Raw genomic sequence first — 27598 nt, 5'->3', positions numbered from 1 at the left:
TTAAAAGAATATTGGCCTGGAGGTGCCAGCGTGGCTCAGTTGGTTCAGCGTCCATCTCTTGATTTCGGCTCAGGTCATGATCTCTTGGTTCATGGGACCGAGCCATATGTTGAGCTCTTGTTGATGGCACAGAGTCTGTCTGGGATTCTCTTTCCATCTTTCTCTGCCCTTCCCCTGCTCACACACTCTCTCTCTCAAAATAAGTAAATAAACTTAAAAAAAAAAAAGAATATTGCCTTGAAGGAGGGGTACATTTGTAGTTTCCCAGAAACCCTCATGCCTGGGTCTAGTACTGTTGGAATGAGGTTCTGTCTTTGTGGGATAAGGGTCTCATCAGATGGGATTAGGTCCTCATTTATTTATTAATTAAAGAATGTTAACCCAGGGGCACCTGGGTTGCTCAGTCAGTTGAGCATCTGACTTTGGCTCAGGTCATGATCTCACTGTTCGTTAGTTCAAGCCCGGCATTGGGCTCTGTGCTGACAGCTCAAAGCCTGGAGCCTGCTTTGGACTCTGTGTCTCACTTGCTCTCTGCCCCTCTCCCACTTGCATTCTGTCTCTGTCTCTCAAAAATAAACATTAAAATAAAATGTTAATCCATTTTTTGTGCACTTCTTTATTAATTAAAATCAATTTTTTGAGCCCTTATTTTAACGTAGGTACGAGGAATGCAAAAGTGAGTTAGCCTCACCCGGCCCTCACCTAGCTCAGAGACTCAGGAAGTGAGAACTACAGAACAGTGTGGTACTACAGGATTCGTGAAAACCCAGCCCAGCTGCAATGCCCAGCAGAGGCTGGCAGAAAACTGAGAGCGCAGCCCAGGCGATGCATTATTTAGCCAGACCTCCCTTCCCGCTGCCATCGGTCAAGTGTCATGTTCTGCCAAGGAGAAGAGCCAGCAGGGTGGCCACACTGTGAGAGAGTAGAAAGCTCTTAGGGTCTGTAACAGGGGGGCACTGACACGAGAGGGGACTTCCCTCTCCCGGCAGCTCTCTTGTTTTAGGCCAGGAGTTGGTAAACTTTTTCTTTAGAGGGCCGGATAGTAAACATTTTTACCTTTGTGGGCCATGTGGTCTCTGTAGCAACCACTCAACTCTGCCTTTGTAACATGAAAGCGGGTCACCTAATGGATATGGCTGTGTTTTGGTGGAACAGCATTTACAAAAGCAGGGCTGGCAGGGGCCTACGGGCTGTGGCTCTCGCACTCCTGCTCTGGCCCCTGACTCACAGTTACCAAGTGGCTTCACTGTCCCCTGCTCCAGGCCTGTTTATTTGCTCACACAGACACTCTAGGGCCCCACAGGCTTGTGAAGGAAGAAAGCAGCATTTCCTCCATCTATCTGCCAGATTTATGTGCACAGCATGTATCTCGAGAGTCCCCTTCTGTTTGGCCTTCAATTCTGACATCAACTTTCACTAGCCGTCTAACTTTGGGCAAAGCACGAACCCTGTGAACCTTGTTCCTCCTCTGTAAATGGAGATAAAAATACCATCTGCTCCAAGTCAGACGGCAAAGGCTCACGTCAGCTTTTCTTCCTTCCTCTGACAGCACCCCACCTTCTCTCCTCCATAAGAAGTATGCCCAGGTGTGCCTGGTGGCTCAGCGGGTTAAGCATCAGACTCCTGATTTGGGCTTAGGTCATGATCTCACGGTTCATGGGTTCGAACCCCGTGTCAGACTCTCCACTGACAGTGTGGAGCCTGCTTGGATTCTGTCTCTCCCTCTCTCCCTGCCCCTCCTCTGCTCTCTCTCTCTCTCTCAAAATAAATAAATAACATCAAAAAATGTGTCCAGAAGATGCCAGTTCTCAGGCTGTGAGGTCAAATTACCATTTGCCCTGGAGTAGCCCTTTATTCAGGAGGAACTTTATAAACATCAAGAAACTATTTTTCCAAAACCCATCTTAAAAAAATCCCAGTCACAATAAAAGCACATTGTGCTCCTCAACGTTTGCTTTGAAGAAGTGTTTTTCCACTGGTGTTTTAACTGAAGGGTTTTGTTGCTTCCTTCATTTCTCCTAGTGGTGCTTGGAGACAGAGCCCACATACTGACTTGTCACCCTTGACTTGCTCTCATGGATAAGACTTCATTGCCCTTGGGAGTTGGCCAAGCAACCAAATAGCTTCTGTCTCCTGTGTCTCAAAATCCTCAAGGCGGTGCAAGCTGCATTTTTCCAGGACCGGGACAGGATGCCAAAGTGATGATGTCACGGCCCCGGCAGCCGGCCCCTCCGTTTCCTGTTTCTTTCCTCCTGACAGACTCATGAATCATATCAGCTTTATCATTTGACTCCGAGCTCATTTCCCTGTTCCACAAATGTTGGAGTTCGAGGAGGTGGGAGCCAAGTGTAATCAAAACATGAAGTCCCAAGTTGCTTTTTCCTTGCAAAACTGGAACCCATGTTCTCCCGTCTTGAAAGAAAGCACAGCATCTGGCTTCATTTGGAGTTTTCCAGCCAAGCACTCAGCTCCCTGGGTCAGACGGTGGTGATCTCATCTGCAAAGCTGGCCGCTCACTGTGCCAGAGGCGGGCAAGGTCCCGGGCAAGGTGGCAGCAGGGACCTCGTGCATGGCACTTGGCGGGTGTGTGTGCAATGGGGAAGGTCTTCACAAAAGTAAATCCGGGAGTAGGTAATAAGACTTTTACAAATGCAGACACAATCTGTGATCATGGTTTGCCCTTCTCCCAGTAACATTTCTCCTCTGTGTCTGCACCGTGGTGCCTCCACATCCCTGCCCTCATATAAACGTGTTGGTAGGAAAGAGAAGTCTACCCATGAGTTTGAAACTGACACACCAATGTCTTGTAAATTTGAGGACGGTCTAGGGAGGGTCAGATGCAGGAGTTACTCAGGTACTCAGCTCCCTGGAAGGTGCTAACCTGCTTGCAGGTCATTTATCCCGTAGTGTTTAATTTATTCAGCATGTATATTGTGTGAGCCTCAGGCTCCGCTCTGAGGGTTTTACTTCAATTTGTTTTGTCTTTGTAAATAACCCTACAAGGTGGATTCAGTTGTGGTTGCCATATTGCAGAGGAGGAAACTGAGGAACCGAGAGGTAACTTGACGAAGATCACGTCCCAGAGTCTGTCTTGATGTGGAGGATCCTGAACACTGTGGGTGGATGCGTGCCATGGTGTAAGATTATAAGAACATCAGTTTCTAAAATGCGTGTACATAGCTCAGAAATTCCATGTATATTTTAATAAAATAACATTTGGTGTCATGAGAGTTGCCATTTATGTTTACTGGAGCCACATTGATGTGGCGTGAAAGTATACAACTTAGTACATAGACAATGTAAATATGCCTTATGCAAATAATATTACTGCTTAGCACTCCAGGAGCCTCTGTGTCCCAGGCTGGGGCCTGCATCCTTGACTGGTTCCAGAATGGACCCCTCAGCAAATGCAGGAGTTGCATATGAAGAGGGAGTGAAATCTTTTATTCCTAGTTATGATTCCACAAGCTGGCCCTCCTGGGCTGCGAAGGGACTTTGACCGAATAATGCTATTTTCTGCAAATGTTGGTGAGGCCAGGCTTGTATCCATTTAATTGGCTTTCTCAAATCTTCTTTGGAGTGTAGCGATTTTGAGAAAGCTTGTGACTACTGAATTCTGATTCACCCTGCACCTATCTAAGAGGAGGAGGGATTTACTGGCCAGGAAGCCTGTGGAAGTCAGACACTAGCTTACTTTAACTCAGGGACTGTGAGTCGCCTTCAAGTGACCAAGTGACCAAGCTCAGTGAACGCTGCCTTTCAGCTCCCTCTTCCCCCCACAACCCCTCCATCCTGACATCTATGCCTCATCTTCCAAAAGAAAGCAGGCTGAATTTAATTTTGACTTTAAATGAGAAGCTGCAGATCATAAGTATATGTTTTGTGTTTATTTCTTGTGTTTATTTGAACATATAACATTAAATTTACCCTCTTCATCACTTTTAAATTTACAGTTCTGTGCATTATGTACATTCACACCACTGTGCAATCATCACCACCACTCCAGAACTTTTACGTCTTCCCAAACTGAAACTCTGTCCCTATTAAATACGAAATCCCCCCACCCCAGCCCCTGACACCCCCCACTCTACTTTCTGGCTCTATGAATTTGACTGCTCTAGGGACCTCATATAAGTGAGATCATCCAGTATTTGTCCTTTTGTGACTGGCCTATTTCATGGAGCATAATGTCCTAAAGATTCATCCATGTCTTGGCATGTATCAGAATCTCCTTCCTTTTAAGGCTGGATAATGTCCGACTGCATGCATATATCACATTTTGTTTATTAATTTCTCTCTTGATGGACACTTGGGTTGCTTTCACATTTTAGTTATTATGGATAATGCAGTGTGAGCACTGATGTACAAATATCTCTTCAGAATTCTTCTGAGTATATACTCAGAAGTGGAATTGCTGGATCATACGGTCATTCTATGTCTCATTTTTTGAGGAATCCCATTGTGTTTATTTTTTAAAAAGGCTATGGAACATGGATACATGACTTCTCACATTCCTATCATCAAAATTTTTTTTAAAAAGCACAATAAAGCTCAGTTTCATTAATTACTTCAAATCTGAAGTAATTCACTGATAGGGCTGCAGTTTTGTCTTTTCTTCTTCATCCACTTCTGTGAGATATTTTATAAGCTTCTTCTCTTACCATACTGTCTACATTAGCATATACTCAGCATTATAATATAAAATAAATAAGAGCTCTACTAGACTTACTCCTTAAAGAATATTCTAAGCAGTGGATTATTGCTTTGCTTTCTATCCCCACAGCACTGTTTACTAAGACACAGTGTAGGCTTTCATTTTCCTGGTCATTTACTCACTCAACAAATGTTAGGCCCTTTGCCATCTGTTGTGGGCACCATTAGTCACCATTGAGTGTCTTAATCCGTGAGGACCCATGCCTGTGCATTATTGCTCTAAACCCATACGTTGCCTATGCAAATGGCCCCAGAAATTGGAGCAGGATGAAGATGGGCCTAAGAGCTGGGGAGGCCATGGAGACTTAGAGAGCCTGTGTCTTATTGGAGGGACAGCCACTTGTTTATTCTGTGGGAACACAGACCCAGTTTTCCAAATTGTTCTAACTTCCAGGAGTGGCAAGAAATCTAGATTTTAAACGGTTTAATTTTTTTTAACATTTATTTATTTTTGAGAGAAAAGGACAGAGCATGAGGGGGAGAGGGACAGAGAAAGAGGGAGACACAGAATCGGAAGCAGGCTCCAGGCTCTGAGCTGTCAGCACAGGGTCCGACACAGGGCTCAAACTCACAAACCGTGAGATCATGACCTGAGCTGAAGTCGGTTGTTCAACCGACTGAGCCACCCAGGCACCCATAGATTTTAAATGTTTTAAAATGCTAACCACTTACTCAGGAAAAAAAGTTAACACACTGCACAGGCCAAATAAAAACAATTTGCAGGTCAAATGAAGCTCATGGGTCACTAACTTTGAACTCTCCCTCAGCTGAAATGCTTTCCTGCATCACAAAGGCCATATATGAGGAACATCTTGTTTTCCCAGAAGGTATGAATGAACCAAGAAATGAAAATAGAGGTGGACTTCCATGAAGCTAATGGAGCTCTACTTCTCTCAGCCCTGTACTTGCCTGGGCCCCTTCTCTGGGGCTATGTATTTAGTGTTTTCCAAAGTAAGAAATTTCTACCACAAGAACTGCTCTTTCCATTCTGACTTCCCCTGTCACATTTCCCCTCATCTCAGGTGGCACTGGACTGGCCAAGGAGATGCTTGAGAAACTAGCAAGGGGAAGTCGAGTTGAAGGTACATTTAGAGTTAAGAGGGATGTATTTGTGTGGTGAGGACAATGCCCATGGGCCACAGCAACACTTCCCCACTCTGACCTTTGACTGGCCCTAGGATGAGAAGTCTGCAGGACCAAGTCATTAGACCCGCCCCTGGGCCCAAGCCCCAGATTCTATACCATACCTTGGATCCTGCAATTTCCTGCTAACACCTGGGGTTTGCTTTGGCCTCTCATCTGAATCTACCCTCTTATGGATGGTCAACCATCACTGAGTGTGCTCCCCTGGGAAGAAGGGCTATGAGGTGGCTGTTTCCAGGGAGTATGAATGGAACATGAGCATACATATGTGTGAGGCCCTGAAAGGTGTTGCATAGAGTCTGAGGTGGGTGAAGAAAGGCAGGAACCAGCCTTCAATGGGAATCCTAAATCCAAATCTAGTTTTCCCAGTCACTATGAAGGTATATTTTTCAAAGAAGAAGAAAACATATCTATTCAATAGTTTATTAGTGTGATTTCTAATATTTAACCTTTCTAATATAAAACCTTTAAATATTTAAACATTTAGACCTCCATTTGTACTCAAGCCTGGGACCCCACAATATTAGGAGTGTACCTGGATCACAGTAACTTTTATCCATAGTTGTTTAGGTCATTACTGTTGTGCAGCTATTGTTCCAAAACTTAGTGTCATAAAACAACCATCTTATTATGTTCATGGATTCTGAGGGACAGAAATTTAGACAGGGCACAGCTTGTCTCTGCTCCACAATGTCTGGAACCTCATCTGAGGACACTCCATGGTAGAAGTGACTCTGGAATAGGGTCTGCTGGTTGGTGCCGGCCGTCAGCTATGGTCTCAGCTGTGCTGTGAACTACAGCATCTAATGTGGCCTAGGTTTCTTCAAAGGATGGCAGCCACAGTAGAATCAAACTTCTTGTATGATAGATCAGGGCTAGAATCTACCCTGGGGTGCCAGGGTGGCTCAGTCGGTTAAGCGTCTGACTTCGGCTCAGGTCATGATCTCTTCATTCCCAGGTTCTAAGACCACATTGGGCTCTGTGCTAGCAGCTCAGAGCCTAGAGTCTGTTTTGGATTCTGTGTCTGCTTCTCTCTCTCTGCCCGTCCCCTGCTCACACTCTGTCTCACTCTCTCGCTGTCTCAAAAATAAACATTAAAAAAAATTAAAAAACAAAAAGGCAAGAATCCCTGAGAACAAAATGGTAGATATAGAAGTATTATTCTGTTGGTTACAACCAAATCACAAGCCCACCAAGATTCAAGGGGAGGAGACATAGACTCCATCTCTCAGTGGGTAAGTATCAAAGAATCTGGGGGCTGTGTTTTAAAACGATCACTCGGGGCGCCTGGGTGGCTCAGTCGGTTAAGCAGCCGACTTCGGCTCAGGTCATGATCTTGCGGTCCGTGAGTTCGAGCCCCGCGTCGGGCTCTGTGCTGACAGCTCAGAGCCTGGAGCCTGTTTCAGATTCTGTGTCTCCCTCTCTCTGACCCTCCCCCGTTCATGCTCTGTCTCTCTGTCTCAAAAATAAATAAACGTTAAAAAAAAAAAATTTAAAACGATCACTCAGGTTGGGGCACGTGGGTGGTTCAGTTGGTTAAGCATCCACCTTCATTTCAGATCTGATCTCAGTTTGTGATTTCGAGCCCTGGGTGGGGCTCTGAGTTGACAGTGCAGAGCCTGCTTCGGCTTTTCTAGGCTTCTCTAACTCCCTCTCTCTGCCCCTCCCCTGCTCACTCTCTCTCTCTCTCTCTCAAATAAATAAATCAACATTAAAAAAAACCCACAAAAACTTTTAAAACTACCACTCAGGTTAAAATATCGTTAGCCATTCTGGTGTTTCAATATCTTCCAAGAATATATCTACTGGCAATTGAAAGAGCATTCCAAGGACACTTGATATCTCTTTGAAATCTTATCTCAAAGTAAAGGAAATACAGTACAGTTTTTCCTCATTTCCTCACTTCAACAGAAATCCTAAAAATTTGTGTATCGGTCATGAATTTTTGAAGCTAAAAGAAATTTTTCTAAAGTATCAATGATAAAAAAATGCTTTTGATAAACTATGTTATAGGAAAGAACGAATTATATCTTTCTATTCTCTATATCAAAAACATCATGAAATTTTACCATCCGAAGAGAAAATAAAGAATGTGCTGCCCAAAAAGTGCAGGTGTTTTACACTGTTACATCATTAGCACATCTTTAAGAATATTCAAGACACAAAGTGGTAATTAATCCCAAGGAAAGAAAGGCCAACATAAGTTAAGTGTAGTCCAGGATAACTTCAGGGAAAATGAGGGAAAGATAGGATTTCAATAGGTAGAAGAAAAATGGAGGCTGAGGGCAGAGCTGAGTCAGCTGGCCAACCCATATTGTCAGTTACACCTGACATCAGGTCTGATTGGCTCAGTCTCCACTCTGATTGGTCAGTGACTGCTACAGCAGTTGGTAAATGTTTTGTACATCATCCCTGTCAGTTAGAAGGGACAATATTAACAAAGACACAGAGAAGAATAATCTCGGCCTATTTATAAAACGGTAAGGAAATTAGACCAGCTTGAGTCCAGCTGGGATAGTTATGGGGAGGACAGCTGTTTAATTATGGTAAAACCAATTGTGAAGAATATTGAATGTCAGTCAAAGGTTTTGTACATAATTCTGCAACCAGTGGAGGGTAGTGAATGATTCTGTAAAGTAAGGACAAAAATGGAGACTATTTTTTGTATTTTAGGAAGATTGCAGCAGTAGTTGAGTGAGGGGAAAACTAAGGAAATCTTTTTAGGAGGTAGTTATAATAATTCAGGCATGAACTTATCAGATGTTAACTAGGGGACTAGTAATTTGGGCCTGTTTGTGTATCACTTCTTTAACTTAAGTTTTGTATTATTGGCTTAAAATGGATTATGTATTGAAGACCTCTACTTAAAATGCTTCACTTAAAATCCTCTGGTCCCACCTCCTTCCAGCCACTGATGCTGATGCAGTGAGCAGTTCTATTCAACCAGCTTTATGCTGAAGCACCTTTTGAGTGCATCTTTTCTCTTCCTGTCCCTGGCTTCTCTGATGCAGTGGCAAACTGGGGTGCCCAGCCAAACTACTGGGCACTCACTTATGTACAACTAAGAAATGCAGGGTTATTAACATCTTATGGTCAACCATCAACCACTGGGGATGTGTGCCGTAGGGTAAATGCTTTCCCTTTTCTCCCCACCCCACAGTGATATATTTCATGGAGCATCCCAAAGTTCCTGTGGGGTCAAATAGTCACTATAGAGATGGCTACCTGGATTATACTGGCTTTCCTTCTAACTCTCCCACCTCGTTCTAACACTCCCCTCCTGCTCCCTGTGAACACATCCCCAAATAAATCACCCATGCCCATGCATAAGCCTTTGTATTATGCTCTTCTTTGGGGACGCCTAGGCTGAACTAGAACAGGATCTTTACTTCCGGGTCTTTTGAAACCACCATGGTGGAACCTCACATCATGTTCTGCTCCCATTAGAAACGTCAATATGGCCAATAGCTAATATCTCCTTTTGACCTTTTAAATTTAAAACTTGAGCTTGTAGAGCTGATTCAGTCCCATATACTAAGCAGCAGTTTTGTTTGTTGTTGTTTTGAGAGAGAGAGCATGAGCAGGGGAGGGGCAGAGAGAGAGGGAGGGAGAGAATCTTAAGTAGGCTCCATGCTGAACTTGGAGCCCAATGCAGGGCTTGATCCCATGACCCTGGGATCATGACTTGAGCTGAAATCAAGAGTTGGATGCTTGACCCACTGAGCCACCCAGGCACCCTCTAAGCAGTGGTTTTAAGCAGACAAGGAGGTAATTCGGAGTCCTGGGAAAAGCAGAGAATCTCGAGTTATGAGATCTGGATTTAAGCTTTGCTACTTACTAGGTGAATGAGCGAGGCAAATTATATAATTCTTCTAGTTTTCAGTCTCTCCATCTATAAAATAGGAACTTTAGTAACTACTTACCTTCTTAGGGTTCCTATAAGTACCAAACAGGAACAAGGTATGTGTGCTACACTTTTGCTAATTTGAGTGCTCAACTTATATTCTCCCTTCCTCTTGGGTATGTGATCCCAATTTCGTTTGGATGAATATTCACCATTTCCCAACACATCCCATGTTTCACACCTCCCACCTCTGTGCCCCGCACTAGGGTAGGCTCTGATTGACCAAATACCAAGAGATTATTTGTCATTTTCCTGGAAATGTTGATTGGAAAAAAGCAAGACATGAGATTTGGGAGAGAAACTCCCTCACTCTTCTGAGAAAGTAATAAAAAAAAAAAAAAAAATCTCTCCTTGCCCTGAATATGAATGAGACAGCACATAACTCCTAGAAATCTGTAGACATCATCTAGTGGCCCTAATGAGGATAAACCTAAAGATGAAACAGAAAGGAGCTGTGGTGAGATTACTGAACTTCTGAACCAAGCCACATCCAAAGCCTACATGACCTTTGATCATTTCAGATAAGTGAATCATTTTTTTTTTTAAATAAGTGAGTCAAATATTTTATGTAAGCCAGTTTGAGTCAGGTTTTTCTCTTACCAGGAATAAAAGAATTCCCAACTCATAGAGTATGTAAATAAGCTTTATAACTTGCAACTCACTATAAAAACATTAGTTTGTACTGTTTTTATTATTACTAGTTAGCAAAAATACCTATAGTCCATGCAGCAGGTTGAGAAAAATTCCTTTCCTGTTTTCATTTTAATCTAGTACAAACTTTTGGGAAGAAATTTAAATGACTGCCTTATGGTGATTTCAGAAATAGATCCCAGCTAGGATAACTATATATATAGAAAGAAGCAAATTTAAAAACAAAAAAACAAAAAAAAAACAAACAAAAAAAAAAGACGCTATAAAACTGACTGAATTTTAAAAAATATATTAAACTCACAAGTCATAAAAGAAAAGACTGTCAGAATTAGCTACATAAAAATACAAAAACTTCTATAATTCAGGGGAAAAAATGACTATAAACAAAGTTAAAATGCAAAGACAACCTGGGGGAGATGTTATACAGTAGATAAACTCCCAATATATAAAGAGTTCTTATAAATCAATAAAAGGAAACTGCCTCAATAGAAAGATAAGTAAAGGCTTCATCATGAAATTTAAAGACCATAAGAAAAGATGCTAAACTTAAGATCAAAGAAAGTCAAGGGTAATCTTTAAAAGATATTACTAATAATTGTGATAACTAACACATATTAAGCACCAGGCACTATAAGAATTCTTTCACAGAAATTTAGGTATAAGAATAATCATCATAGAGTTAAACAAATGAAAACAACTTGAATGTCAAGCAATAGAAAACTGGTAAAATACATTATGATACATTCCTATACTGAAATACATTGGTGCCATTAAAAGGGATCCAATAAGCTCTTAAGTGTTAACATGGAAAGAAGTATAATACATTGTTGAGTTCATCAAACAGAATGATCCCATTATATTAAAGTACATATTTACATATACATTTATGGTCTAGAAGTAAATGGCAACTATTAATAATGGTTATCTCTCAGGGGCACCTGGGTGGCTCAGTCGGTTAAGCTCCAGTTGGGCTCAGGTCATGATCTCACAGCTCGTGTGTTCAAGCCCCGTGTTGGGCTCTGTGCTGACAGCTTGGAGCCTAGAATCTGCTTCAGGTGCTATGTTTCCCTCTCTCTCTGCCCTTCCCCTGCTCACCCTCTGTTTCTCTCTTTCAAAAATAAATAAACGTTAAAACAAAACAAAACAAAAAAATAATGGCTATCTCTCAAGTATAAGATTACCTAGGGACCATTTTGTGTAGTTTTTATAAAATGTATGTAGTATAAAAATATTTTTATTTTAAAATAAATAATTAAATGAGCATGAATCAGAAAGAAATCTGGGTTGGGTAATATGTGGCCACCTTGATGGCTGAATCCATTCCTCTTGTCATCAGCCTTGAATGCTGATGAAGCATCTGGCAGATGATAGTGACTATCATGTTTAGAAAGAGTGGAAGGCAAGAGGAGGGGCAGCATTAAGAGCTACACTCCACTGTCCCAAAGTCGTGCATACAGCAGCACTGGTGGGTTGGAGAGGGCATGAGGAATGGCTTCCCAGGGAGGTATGAGCGAAGAAAACAGAGCTTTCCCAACCAAGAAACTAGGAATGAAGAAATTTCACAATCAGCTCCGGGTGAAGGAAGGGATTTAGTTTTTTTATGTTCGTTCTCCTAAATGACCACCTACAGCATTCAGAATTGGCTCCTTGAAAACTATGAGAAGTAGTCATTTTCCAGGTTCTGGCTGTGAAGGCCAGAGGCTGTCCCATCTCCTCTGCTACCAAACCAGGAATTTCTTGTACCTGATCTCATCCCTTCCTGGTTCTTTGGAGTTGCCTTTGGACTAATTTTGATAACATGTCAGCACTGCTATGAACAGCCAAAGCCTGGTATGATCCTATGAGGTAAGGCCCTTGGCTGAGTTGACATCTCCCTGCCCCTGTAGCAGCATTCTCACACAGAGTCATGATACCAAGACTTTTCTTTCTAGGAAGCAACTTTATTTGTGCCAGCACTGGCTCAGTTGGGTTCATACCCAACACCCCCGAACACCAAGTGGCATAGTTTTTTATATATTTTCAACTTTCTTTTGTCTCCCATATATGGTAACACACAAACATGCAATCTGATTAAGTGGTCTCATGTTACAAGGTCATGAGGAATATCACGTAGGAATATAGCCAGGTTGCCTTGAGGTTTTTTTAGTTTACATTCCTTAAGGAGTGGACCCTACCACACCTCTACCTCCAGAACCTGGAGTCTGGAGTTCTAGATAACAAGCACAAGGAGGAATTACACAAACAAATAAGCTTTATGCTCTCTTAATCCGTGCCTTGTCACTGACTTAGATGAATTACGAGAAAGTTCTTTGGTTGAATCCTAGGCCTTATAACTCAAAAGGATCAGACAGTATCAGTGTGTAATTTTTTAGATGAAAAAACTGAAAACTTAAATGTTACCTAATTCTTCCGAGGTCATGACAAACTTTAGAGCTGACGGGAGAATCCAGTCCTCCTCTCGTAGCATGATTTCCACTCTGCCATGCCACATTTTTGGCTGCCACATTTCCAGCAGCAGAGTTTCAGAGTTCCAGGGATTTATAAAGAGTAATCTTTTACATCTTCACTCAAAATAGTGAATTGGAAATGAAGTTGTAGGACTGAACATTTTTACTGTAATGCCTAGTGTTGTTAATAACAAGAGTACTTAAGTGTAATACAGTCAAACAATGTGACATTTGTTTATTCATCCATTTATGAAACATTTATTCAGCATATACAACATGCCAGGCCCTGCTGCAGGAAAAGTGAAAACTTACAGCAGTAGCAAGGAACCACATAACCTGGCAATAATTTTAAGCCATACATCCTTATCCAGTCAGTCTGGTCCTGCCCATTAGATCCCTGACCATTGGTCTTGGCCACCCTTGAACAAATAATTAGTACATCATTGCAAAACACTCAGTTTCTTGAAGACCCTCTGGCAACATTCACTTACAATAAACTCTTGGATACGGTCCCTGTGGATGGTAGTCCGATAGAAATCTCTGAAAGTCAGGACATACAGAAGTTTTTACTTCTTACATTTCATCTATCACTGGGATTTCTGCATCCTTTACAACATTTACAGGAAGTCCTGCCAGGTAGACAGGACAAACTGCATCATCAATTAAACAACAAGACCCAGTCCTAACCCCTGGAATGATTTTAGACAATTGCAGTGGCTCAGCAAAGACTCCAGCTAGTAAATTTTGGTTACAAAATAAGCATGGCTATATGTTAGTAAACTCATAAACCACCACATCTTATGAACAGTTGTCTGAGAATGGGCTTTCCTTGTATCATAATGGCTACCTGTACATTTCCTGAAATGTGTGGAGAAGCACCAAGGCAGGCTGACCATTGACATCACTGACAGCTGGTTGTGTTGCAAGTGTCTCAACATGTGCCAAAGAGTCTGTGTCTACTGAAAGAAAGTGTGCATTGAAGTCAACGACAGCAGGAAGCATCCTGTGGGAAGCTCTCTCATCTGTTACCTGCAGTCCCTAAAATCACCTTCAACATACTAAAGGCAAAAATCCTGTCTCCACCACAGATTCACATTACAGAAAAGTTACACACTGATTTTTTCTTAAAATCTAGGTGACAAATTGGTCACTTATAACCAAGAATGAAGAAAGTTCTTTACATAAAAGGGAAATGACACCAGAAGGAAAATTTTAACTTTAGGAATGAAGGAAGAGAAATGGAAATGGAAAATATTTGGGTAAATATAATCTATTGAGTTCTTTTCCTGAATTCTTTAAACTATGGGTGATGGTTGAAGGCAATAATTGTAACATTATCTAATGGGTTTTCAACTCATGTAGATGAAATGTACACAATAACTACAGGGAAGAGTAAAAGGACATACAGAGTGATGAAGTTTTTGTATTCCTCTTAAAGTAACAAAGTATTAATTCGAATAAACTGAAAAATAAAGGATATATGTCATAACCCCCAGCATAATGACTAAAAATCTATAAAAAGATATAATAAAATCCTCAAAAAAAGATATGTTAAAGCTTCAATAGATAAACTGAAATTGAATACTAAAAAGTAATCAAATAATTTAAAAGAAGGAGTAAAGGGAAAACAGAGGAATGAAAACAGGTGGAAACAAGAGAAAAATAACAAAATGATAGACCTAAATCTTAACGCTTCAGTAATAAATACAAATGGCTCCAAAAAGACAAGGAACGCCAGAGTGGTTAAAGAAAAAGAATCAACTATATGCTGTCCATGAGAAAATCACTTTAAATGTACTGACATAAGTTAAAAGAAAAAGATGGAAAAAGAAATTACATGAAAACACTAATCAGAATAAATCCAGAATTACTATAATAAGACAAGTAGACTTTAAAGAAAGGAAAATTACTGGGACAAAGAGGGACATTTGATAAATGGGTCATTCTACCAATAAGACATAACAATCCTAAGTGTATATGTACCTAAAAACAGGACTTTAAAATACATTATTTAAAAATAGGTAAAACAGAAGGGAAAAGTAGAAAAACACAATTATAATTGGAGCCTTCAATACTTCTCTTTCAGGAGTTGATAAAACAAGTGTATAGAATAGAAAGTCAGCAAGATATAGAACTGAACCAACTGATCTACTGACATTTTTAGAACACCTCCAAGGAACAACAGAAGAACACACATTCATTTCAAGTGTACATGGGACATTCACTAACATAGACCATATTCTGGGTTATGAGAAAATCCTCATAAATGTAAGAGAATAAAAATCATGCAAAGTATGTTTTCTGATCACAACAGAATTAAACTAGAGATCAATAACAAAATGATGACTAGAGTATCTCCAAATCTTTGTAAATGAAAACACACACACTTCTAAATAAATAATACATGAGTCACAAAGACTCTCAAAAGAAATTAGAAAATAGTTCTTGGGGGTTTTTTGTTTTTTTTTTAGAGAGTGCACATGCACACATGCATGTATAAGTGAGTAGGAGAGCGGCAGAAGGAGAGGGAGAGAGGAATCCTAAGCAGGTCCCATGTTTAGCATGGAGCCCAACACAGGGCTCCAACTCATGACTGTGAGATCATGACCTGAGCCGAAATCCAGAGTCGGATGCCTAACCAACTGAGCCACCTGGGTGCCCCTAGAAAATATTTTGAATTGAATGAAAATGAAAACACAACATATCAATATTTGAGGAATCCAGTTAACACAGTGCTTCAAGAGAAATTTATAGGTTTAAATACTTAAATCAAAAAAGAAGAAAGATTTTGAATAAGTAATCTAAGCTTCTACCTTAGGAAAAAGGGCAGGTCAGCAAATAGAGGGAAGGAAAAAATAAAGATAAGAGCAGAAATTAGTGAAACTAAAAAGAGTAACAAGAGAAAATAAAAGAAAAAAAATGTTTCTCAAATAGATCAATAAAATTCAGTAAACTTCTAGACAGACATAAAGAAAAAACAGAGAAGATACAATATAAAGAATTAAAAAAAGTAAATCACTATAAATTCTATAGCCAGCAAAAAGATAATGAATAATACAAAACTATGTACATAACTTTGACTGCTTAGATGAAATGGACCAAGTCCTCAAAGGCCACAAAGTATCAAGACTCACCTAAGAAAAAAATAGGCATCCTGAATAGTTCTATCTATATCTGTTAAATAGATTGTAGTTTAAATCTTGCCAAAAAAGAAAAATCTAGGCCAAGATGGTTATATTAACAAATCTTGCCCAATGTTTAAAGAAAAACACCCAATTCTGCACAATCAGCATCATACAGGAAATTCTAGTCAATGCAACAAGGGAAAGAAAGAAAGAAAGAAAGAAAGAAAGAAAGAAAGAAAGAAAGAAATGACATACAGATTTAAAAGGAAGAAATTAAATTGTCTCTGTTCTCAGACCATAGCTGTTGTTTCAGGAAACATGATGTCTATATGGAAATCCCAAGGAATCTATAAAAAACTTGTAGAATTAGCACATGAGTTTAGCAAGATGGAAAGATACAAGGTCAACAGAAAAAAATCAATTTTATTTATATATATTGGCAATGAGTAATTTGAAATCAGTTTATTTTTTTAATGTTTATTTATTTTTGAGAGAGAGAGCAGAGTGCAAGCAGGGGAGGAACAGAGAGAGGGAGACACAGAATCTGAAACCGTCAGCACAGAGCCTGGCATGGGGCTCAAACTCACGAACCATGAGATCATGACTTGAGCCAACGTAGGAAACGTAACTGACTGAGCCATCCAGGCACCCCCGAAATCAGTTTTTTAAAATGCCATTTATAATAGCTCTAAAAAAAAGATAAGTAGTTGAGTATAAAGCTAACATGCAGAATCTATGTGCTAAAAATTACAAAGTGCCAATGAAAGAAATGAAAGGAGACCTAAATAAATAGAGAGCCACACAGTGTATGTAGCCATACAACGTTCATCTCAACAATACAGTTAAGATGGACAAATCTCCCCCAAATTGATCTATAAATTTAATGCAATTCCAATAAAAATACAAGAAGGACTGTTTATATAGACTAGGTGATTCTACAACTTATATGAAAAGGCAAAAGGACTAGAATACCAGAAATTTCTTGAAAAAGGATTAAGCAATTTTAAGACTTGCCATAAAGTTGCAGTATTCTAAAATAGTGTGATATTAACAAAGGAATAGATACATAGTTCAATGGAACAGAACAAAGTCCATAAATATACCCACACAATATAGTTAATTGATTTTTGACAAAGGTACAAAAAATATTAAAAAGAATAGTCTTTTAACAAATTGTGTTGGAACAATTAGATGCCAATATGCATACAAATTAACTTTGACCTAAACATTGTATCGTAAACAAAAAAATTAACTAAAAACTAGACTATATGGGTCCTTTCCATAATTTGGCTATTGTTGATAATGCTGCTATAAAACCAAAAAACAGACTCTTTTTTTTTTTTTTTCAACGTTTATTTTTTTATTTTTGGGACAGAGAGAGACAGAGCATGAACGGGGGAGGGACAGAGAGAGAGGGAGACACAGAATCGGAAACAGGCTCCAGGCTCCGAGCCATCAGCCCAGAGCCCGACGCGGGGCTCGAACTCACGGACCGTGAGATCGTGACCTGGCTGAAGTCGGACGCTTAACCGACTGCGCCACCCAGGCGCCCCGAGACTCTTAACTATAGAGAATAAACTTATGTTACCAGAGGGGAGGAGGTGGGGGAAGGGTACAATAGGTGACTGGGATTAAAGAGTGAACTTGCTGTGATGAGCACCAGGTGTTGTATGTAAGTGCTGAATCACTAAATTGTACACCTGAAACTAATATTACACTATATGTTAACTAACAGGAATTTAAATAAAAACTTGGAAGAAAAAAATATATAAAATGGGTTTCACAACCAGGTAAAAAAATTATTAAAGTGGGTTTCCTGTAAAAAATTTAAAATAAAAAATAGACCATAGATCTGAATGGAAAATGTTAAACTATGAAATTTTGGGAAAAAGCTTAGGATAAAATCTTTGTGACCTTAGATTAGGCAAAGAACTCCTAAATAAGACATCAAAAGCGTGATTCATAAATGAACAACTGACAATTTTGACTTCATCAAAATAAAAAACTTATGCTCTGCAAAAGTCACTTAAAAATGAAAAGAGAATCTACACTTGTAGAAACCACTACAAATCACATATGTGATAAAAAATTTGTATCCAGAACCCAACAAAACTTAATACTCAATAGTAAGAGAACAACTCAATTAAAAAATGGGAGCAATTAGGCAAGAAAAAGAAATAAAGGACACACAAATCAAAAAGAAAGAAGTAAAACTGTCACTATTTGCAGATGACATAATATTATATGTAGAAAATCCTAAAGAATCCACTAAAAATATTAGAATAAACAAATTCAGTAGAGTTTCAGGATACACAATCAAAATAAAAAAAAATCTGTTGTGTTTCCATACATAAATAACAAACTAGCAAAAAAAGATACTAAGAAAACAATTCCATTTATAATTCTGTCAAAAAAATAAAATACTTAGAAATAAATTTCACCAAGGAAGTGAAAGGTCTGTATACTGAAAACTATAAGACACTGATAAAAGAAATTGAAGAAGACACAAATGAAAAGATATACTGTGCTCATAATTGGAAGAATTAATATTGTTAAAATATCCATGCTTCCCAAAGCAAATTTGGGGACAAACAAATTCAATGCAATCCTATCAAACTTCCAATAGCATTTCTCACAAAAATAAAACAATCCTAAAATTTGAGTGGAACTGTGGAAGACCCAAAATAGCCAAAGCAAGCCTGAAAAAGAAGAACAAAGCTGGAAGCATCACTCCCTGATTTCAAACTATATTTCAAAGCTGTATTGGCAAAACAAACAAACAAAACAAAACAAAACAAAAATAAAAAAACAGAGACACATAGACCAATGGAACCGAGTAGGGAACCCAGAAATAAGCTCATGCATATATGGCCAGTTAATTTACAACAAAAGAGCCAGGAATATAGGATAGGGGAAGAACAGTCTCTTCAATAAATGGTGCTGGGAAAACTGGATGGCCACATGTAAAAGAATGAAATTGGACCAATATCTTACACCATACACAAAAATTAACTAAAAAGGGATTAAAGATTTGAATGTAAGATCTGATACCATAAAACCCCTAGTACAAAACATAGGTGGTAAGCTTGACACTTGTCTTGTGAGAATATTTTGGATTTGGTAAAAAAAAATTAAAAAAATAAATTAAAAATAAATAAATAAATAAATAAATAATAAATAAATAAGTGGGGCTACATCAAACTAAAAACCTTCTACACAGCAAAGAAAACCATCAGCAAGATGAAAAGGCAACCTAATGAAGGGGAAACAATATTTGCAAATCATATGTCTGATAAGGGGTTAATATCCAAAATATATAAAGAATTCCTATAATTCAATAGCAAACAAAGAAACCAATTAAGAAATGGGCAGAGGACTGTTATTCAACATAGTATTGGAAGTCTTAGCCTCTGCAATCAGACAACACAAAGAAATAAAAGGCATCCAAATCGGCCCAGAGGAGGTCAAACTTTCCCTCTTTGAAGATGACATGACACTCTATATGGAAAACCCAAAAGATTCCACCAAAAAATGCTAGAATTGATTAATGAATTCAGCAAAGTTGCAGGATATAAAATCAATGCACAGGAATCAGTTGCATTCCTATACACGAACTCAATGAAGCCACAGAAAGAGAAGTCAAGGAATCGATCCCATTTACAATTGCACAAAAAACCATTAAGTACCTAGGAATAAATCTAACCAAAGAGGTGAAAAATCTATATGCTGAAAACTATAGAAAGCTTATAGAAGAAATTGAAGAAGACACAAAAAAATGGAAAAAGATTCCATGCTCCTGGATAGGAAGAACAAATATTGTTAAAATGTCGATACTACCCAAAGGAATCTACATATTCAATGCAATCCCTATCAAAATAACACCAGCATTCTTCACAGAGCTAAAACAAATAATCCTAAAATTTGTATGGAACCAGAAAAGACCCCAAATAGCCAAAGCAATCTTGAAAAAGAAAACCAAAGCAGGAGGCATCACAATCCCAGACTTCAAGCTATACTACAAAGCTGTAATCATCAAGACAGTATGGTACTGACACAAGAACAGACACTCAGATCAACGGAACAGAATAGAGAACCCAGAAATGGATCCACAAACATATGGCCAACTAATCTTTGACAAAGCAGGAAAGAATATCCAATGGAATAAAGACAGTCTCGTCAGCAAGTGGCGCTGGGAAAACTGGACAGTGACATGCAGAAAAATGAACCTGGACCACTTTCTTACACCATACACAAAAATAAACTCAAAATGGATGAAAGACCTCAATGTAAGACAGGAAGCCATCAAAATCCTTGAGGAGAAAGCAGGCAAAAACCTCTTTGATCTTGGTTGTAGCAACTTCTTACTCAACACGTCTCCAGAGGCAAGGGAAACAAAAGCAAAAATGAACTACTGAGACCTCCTCAAAATAAAAAGCTTCTGCACAGTGAAGGAAACAATCAGCAAAACTAGAAGGCAACTGACAGAATGGGAGAAGATATTTGCAAGCAACATATTGGATAAAGGGTTAGTATCCAAAATCTACAAAGAACTTATCAAACTCAACACCCAAAAACAAATAATCCAGTGAAGAAATGGGCAAAAGACATGAATAGACACTTCTCCAAAGACGACATCCAGATGCCCAACCAACACATGAACTAATGCTCAACATCACTCATCATCAGGGAAATACAAATCAAAACCACAATGAGATACCACCTCACACCTGTCAGAATGGCTAACAACCACTCAGGCAACAACAGATGTTGGCGAGGATGCAGAGAAAGAGGATCTTTTTTGCATTGTTGGTGGCAATGCAAGCTGGTGCAGCCACTCTGGAAAACAGTATGGAGGTTCCTCAAAAACTAAAAATAGAACTATCCTACGACCCAGCAATTGCACTAGTAGGCATTTATCCAAAGGATACAGGTGTGTTGTTTCGAAGGGACACATGCACCCCCATGTTTATAGCAGCACTATCAACAAGAGCCAAAGTATGGAAAGAGCCCAAATGTCCATCAATGGATGAATGGATAAAGAAGATGTGGTATATATATATATACAATGGAGTATTACTCGGCAATCAAAAAGAATGAAATCTTGCTATTTGCAGCTACGTGGATGGAACTGGAGGGTATTACACTAAGTGAAATTAGTCAGAGAAAGACAAAAATCATATGACTTCACTCATATGAGGACTTTAAGGGACAAAACAGATGAATATAAGGGAAGGGAAACAAAAATAATGTAAAAACAGGGAGGGGGACCAAACAGAAGAGACTCATAAATATGGAGAACAAACTGAGGGTTACTGGAGGGGTTGTGGGTAGGGGGATGGGCTAAATGGGTAAGGGGCACTAAGGAATCTACTCCTGAAATCATTGTTGCATGCTATGCTAACTAATTTGGATGTAAATTTTAAAAAATAAAAAATAAAATAAAATGATAAAAAAAAAATAAAAGAAGAAAAAAAAAAAAGAAATGGGCAGAGAATGTGAATAGAGATTATCCCAAAGAATATATAAAGATGGACAACAGGTACATGAAAAGATGTTTAACATTACTATATGTCAGGTAAATGCAAATCAAAACTACCAAGATAACACGTCATATCTGTTAGAATGGCTATTATCAAAAAGACAAGAAATAACTGTCGACAAGGGTGTGGAGAAAAAGGAGCCCTGCGCACTGGAGGTGGTAATGTAAATTGGTATAGCCACTGTAGAAAACAGTATGTAGCTTCCTCCAAAAATTAAAAATAGAACCACTATATGATACAGCAATTCCACTTCTATGTATTTATCCAAAGAAAACAAAAATATTGACTTAAAAAGATGTATGTGTGCCGTGCTTATTGCAGCCTTATTTATAATAGCCAAGATAGGAGAGAGTGCCGGAAGATGGCGGCGTAGGAGGACGCGGGGCTCACAGCGCGTCCTGCCGATCACTTAGATTCCACCTACACCTGCCTAAAGAACCCAGAAAACCACCAGAGGATTAGCAGAAGGGAGTCTCCGGAGTCAAGCGCAGACGAGAGGCCCACGGAAGAGGGTAGGAAGGGCGGCGAGGCGGTGCGCGCTCCACGGACTGGCGGGAGGGAGCCGGGGCGGAGGGGCGGCTCGCCGGCCAAGCAGAGCCCCCGAGTCTGGCTGGCAAAAGCGGAGGGGCCGGACAGACTGTGTTCCGACAGCAAGCGCGACTTAGCGTCTGGGAGGTCATAAGTTAACAGCTCTGCTCGGAAAGCGGGAAGGCTGGAGGACAAAGGGAGGGAGAGCTGCTGAGCCCCCGGACGGCAGAGCTCAGCTTGGCGGGGAACAAAGGCGCCAGCGCCATCTCCCCCGCCCATCCCCCAGCCAAAATCCCAAAGGGAACCAGTTCCTGCCAGAGAACTTGCTCGCTCCGCGCAAACACCCAACTCTGTGCTTCTGCGGAGCCAAACCTCCGGCAGCGGATCTGACTCCCTCCCGCTGCCACAGGGCTCCTCCTGAAGTGGATCACCTAAGGAGAAGCGAGCTAAGCCTGCCCCTCCAGCCCCCGTGCACCTTGCCTACCCACCCCAGCTAATACGCCAGATCCCCAGCAACACAAGCCTGGCAGTGTGCAAGTAGCCCAGACGGGACACGCCACCCCACAGTGAATCCCGCCCCTAGGAGAGGGGAAGAGAAGGCACACACCAGTCTGACTGTGGCCCCAGCAGTGGGCTGGGGGCAGACATCGGGTTGGACTGCGGCCCCGCCCACTAACTCCAGTTATACACCACAGCACAGGGGAAGTGCACTGCAGGTCCTCACCACGCCAGGGACTCTCCAAAATGACCAAACGGAAGAATTCCCCTCAGAAGAATCTCCAGGAAATAACAACAGCTAATGAACTGATCAAAAAGGATTTAAATAATATAACAGAAAGTGAATTTAGAATAATAGTCATAAAATTAATCGCTGGGCTTGAAAACAGTATACAGGACAGCAGAGAATCTCTTGCCACAAAGATCGAGGGACTAAGGAACAGTCACGAGGAGTTGAAAAACGCTTTAAACGAATTGCAAAACAAAATGGAATCCACGATGGCTCGGCTTGAAGAGGCAGAGGAGAGAATAGGTGAACTAGAAGATAAAGTTATGGAGAAAGAGGAAGCTGAAAGAAAGAGAGATAAAAAAATCCAGGAGTATGAGGGGAAAATTAGAGAACTAAGTGATACACTAAAAAAAAATAATATACGCATAATTGGTATCCCAGAGGAGGAAGAGAGAGGGAAGGGTGCTGAAGGGGTACTTGAACAAATTATAGCTGAGAACTTCCCTGAACTGGGGAAGGAAAAAGGCATTGAAATCCAAGAGGCACAGAGAACTCCCTTCAGACGTAACTTGAATCGATCTTCTGCACGACATATCATAGTGAAACTGGCAAAATACAAGGATAAAGAGAAAATTCTGAAAGCAGCAAGGGATAAACGTGCCCTCACATATAAAGGGAGACCTATAAGACTTGTGACTGATCTCTCCTTTGAAACTTGGCAGGCCAGAAAGGCTTGGCACGATATCTACAGTGTGCTAAACAGAAAAAATATGCAGCCGAGAATCCTTTATCCAGCAAGTCTGTCATTTAGAATAGAAGGAGAGATAAAGGTCTTCCCAAACAAACAAAAACTGAAGGAATTTGTCACCACGAAACCAGCCCTACAAGAGATCCTAAGGGGGATCCTGTGAGACAAAGTACCAGAGACATCACTACAAGCATAAAACATACAGACATCACAATGACTCTAAACCCATATCTTTCTATAATAACACTCAATGTAAATGGATTAAATGCGCCAACTAAAAGACATAGGGTATCAGAATGGATAAAAAAACAAGACCCATCTATTTGCTGTCTACAAGAGACTCATTTTAGATCTGAGGACACCTTTAGATTGAGAGTGAGGGGATGGAGAACTATTTATCATGCTCCTGGAAGCCAAAAGAAAGCTGGAGTAGCCATACTTATATCAGACAAACTAGACTTTAAATTAAAGGCTGTAACAAGAGATGAAGAAGGGCATTATATAATAATCACAGGGTCTATCCACCAGGAAGAGCTAACTATTATAAATGTCTATGCGCCAAATACCCGAGCCCCCAGATATATAAAACAATTACTCATAAACATAAGCAACCTTATTGATAAGAATGTGGTCATTGCAGGGGACTTTAACACCCCACTTACAGAAATGGATAGATCATCTAGACACACAGTCAATAAAGAAACAAGGGCCCTGAATGATACATTGGATCAGATGGACTTGACAGATATATTTAGAACTCTGCATCCCAAAGCAACAGAATATACTTTCTTCTCGAGTGCACATGGAACATTCTCCAAGATAGATCATATACTGGGTCACAAAACAGCCCTTCATAAGTTTACAAGAATTGAAATTATACCATGCATACTTTCAGACCACAATGCTATGAAGCTTGAAATCAACCACAGGAAAAAGTCTGGAAAACCTCCAAAAGCATGGAGGTTAAAGAACACCCTACTAACGAATGAGTGGGTCAACCAGGCAATTAGAGAAGAAATTAAAACATATATGGAAACAAACGAAAATGAAAATACAACAATCCAAACGCTCTGGGATGCAGCGAAGGCAGTCCTGAGAGGAAAATACATTGCAATCCAGGCCTATCTCAAGAAACAAGAAAAATCCCAAATACAAAATCTAACAGCACACCTAAAGGAAATAGAAGCAGAACAGCAAAGGCAGCCTAAACCCAGCAGAAGAAGAGAAATCATAAAGATCAGAGCAGAAATAAACAATATAGAATCTAAAAAAACTGTAGAGCAGATCAACGAAACCAAGAGTTGGTTTTTTGAAAAAATAAACAAAATTGACAAACCTCTAGCCAGGCTTCTCAAAAAGAAAAGGGAGATGACCCAAATAGATAAAATCATGAATGAAAATGGAATGATTACAACCAATCCCTCAGAGATACAAACAATTATCAGGGAATACTATGAAAAATTATATGCCAGCAAATTGGACAACCTGGAAGAAATGGACAAATTTCTAAACACCCACACTCTTCCAAAACTCAATCAGGAGGAAATAGAAAGCTTGAACAGACCCATAACCAGCGAAGAAATTGAATCGGTTATCAAAAATCTCCCAACAAATAAGAGTCCAGGACCAGATGGCTTCCCAGGGGAGTTCTACCAGACATTTAAAGCAGAGATAATACCTATCCTTCTCAAGCTATTCCAAGAAATAGAAAGGGAAGGAAAACTTCCAGACTCATTCTATGAAGCCAGTATGACTTTGATTCCTAAACCAGACAGAGACCCAGTAAAAAAAGAGAACTACAGGCCAATATCCCTGATGAATATGGATGCAAAAATTCTTAATAAGATACTAGCAAATCGAATTCAACAGCATATAAAAAGAATTATTCACCATGATCAAGTGGGATTCATTCCTGGGATGCAGGGCTGGTTCAACATTCGCAAATCGATCAACGTGATACATCACATTAACAAAAAAAAAGAGAAGAACCATATGATCCTGTCAATCGATGCAGAAAAGGCCTTTGACAAAATCCAGCACCCTTTCTTAATAAAAACCCTTGAGAAAGTCGGGATAGAAGGAACATACTTAAAGATCATAAAGGCCATTTATGAAAAGCCCACAGCTAACATCATCCTCAACGGGGAAAAACTGAGAGCTTTTTCCCTGAGATCAGGAACACGACAGGGATGCCCACTGTCACCGCTGCTGTTTAATATAGTGCTGGAAGTTCTAGCATCAGCAATCAGACAACAAAAGGAAATCAAAGGCATCCAAATTGGCAAAGATGAAGTCAAGCTTTCGCTTTTTGCAGATGACATGATATTATACATGGAAAATCCGATAGACTCCACCAAAAGTCTGCTAGAACTGATACATGAATTCAGCAAAGTTGCAGGATACAAAATCAATGCACAGAAATCAGTTGTATTCTTATACACTAACAATGAAGCAACAGAAAGACAAATGAAGAAACTGATCCCATTCACAATTGCACCAAGAAGCATAAAATACCTAGGAATAAATCTAACCAAAGATGTAAAAGATCTGTATGCTGAAAACCATAGAAAGCTTATGCAGGTAATTGAAGAAGATATAAAGAGATGGAAAGACATTCCCTGCTCATGGATTGGAAGAATAAATATTGTCAAAATGTCAATACTACCCAAAGCTATCTACACATTCAATGCAATCCCAATCAAAATTGCACCACCATTCTTCTCGAAACTAGAACAAGCAATCCTAAAATTCATATGGAACCACAAAAGGCCCCGAATAGCCAAAGTAATTTTGAAGAAGAAGACCAAAGCAGGAGGCATCACAATCCCAGACTTTAGCCTCTACTACAAAGCTGTCATCATCAAGACAGCATGGTATTGGCATAAAAACAGACACATAGACCAATGGAATAGAATAGAAACCCCAGAACTAGACCCACAAACGTATGGCCAACTCATCTTTGACAAAGCAGGAAAGAACATCCAATGGAAAAAAGACAGTCTCTTTAACAAATGGTGCTGGGAGAACTGGACAGCAACATGCAGAAGGTTGAAACTAGACCACTTTCTCACACCATTCACAAAAATAAACTCAAAATGGATAAAGGACCTGAATGTGAGACAGGAAACCATCAAAACCTTAGAGGAGAAAGCAGGAAAAGACCTCTCTGACCTCAGCCGTAGCGATCTCTTACTCGGCACATCCCCAAAGGCAAGGGAATTAAAAGCAAAAGTGAATTACTGGGACCTTATGAAGATAAAAAGCTTCTGCACAGCAAAGGAAACAACCAACAAAACTAAAAGGCAACCAACGGAATGGGAAAAGATATTTGCAAATGACACATCGGACAAAGGGCTAGTATCCAAAATCTATAAAGAGCTCATCAAACTCCACACCCGAAAAACAAATAACCCAGTGAAGAAATGGGCAGAAAACATGAATAGACACTTCTCTAAAGAAGACATCCGGATGGCCAACAGGCACATGAAAAGATGTTCAACGTCGCTCCTTATCAGGGAAATACAAATCAAAACCACACTCAGATACCACCTCACGCCAGTCAGAGTGGCCAAAATGAAGAAATCAGGAGACTATAGATGCTGGAGAGGATGTGGAGAAATGGGAACCCTCTTGCACTGTTGGTGGGAATGCAAATTGGTGCAGCCGCTCTGGAAAGCAGTGTGGAGGTTCCTCAGAAAATTAAAAATAGACCTACCCTATGACCCAGCAATAGCACTGCTAGGAATTTATCCAAGGGATACAGGAGTACTGATGCATAGGGGCACCTGTACCCCAATGTTTATAGCGGCACTCTCAACAATAGCCAAATTATGGAAAGAGCCTAAATGTCCATCAACTGATGAATGGATAAAGAAATTGTGGTTTATATACACAATGGAATACTACGTGGCAATGAGAAAAAATGAAATATGGCCTTTTGTAGCAACATGGATGGAACTGGAGAGTGTGATGCTAAGTGAAATAAGCCATACAGAGAAAGACAGATACCATATGGTTTCACTCTTATGTGGATCCTGAGAAACATAACAGAAACCCATGGGGGAGGGGAAGG

The 27598-nt window shown here is 40.0% G+C and overlaps 1 protein-coding gene across 2 annotated transcripts in view; it reads left to right on the top strand.

The window, feature by feature from the left end:
* Nucleotides 1-8246: 8246 nt before the first annotated feature.
* The window catches only part of FAM50B (family with sequence similarity 50 member B), a 31307-nt gene continuing 11955 nt past the window's right edge, over nucleotides 8247-27598 (top strand). For both annotated transcript variants that reach the window (XM_060614924.3, XM_060614923.3), the window contains exon 1: nucleotides 8247-8336. The gene's annotated coding sequence lies outside the window, so the exon portion shown is untranslated. The remainder of the gene's footprint in view (nucleotides 8337-27598) is intronic.

This window comes from Panthera onca, chromosome B2 (assembly GCF_046562875.1).
Source record: "Panthera onca isolate mPanOnc1 chromosome B2, mPanOnc1 haplotype 2, whole genome shotgun sequence".
In the NCBI taxonomy this organism is placed as follows: Eukaryota; Metazoa; Chordata; class Mammalia; order Carnivora; family Felidae; genus Panthera; species Panthera onca.
Note: the sequence above shows the minus strand (reverse complement) of the source record. Positions and strands in the feature narration are given on the sequence as shown.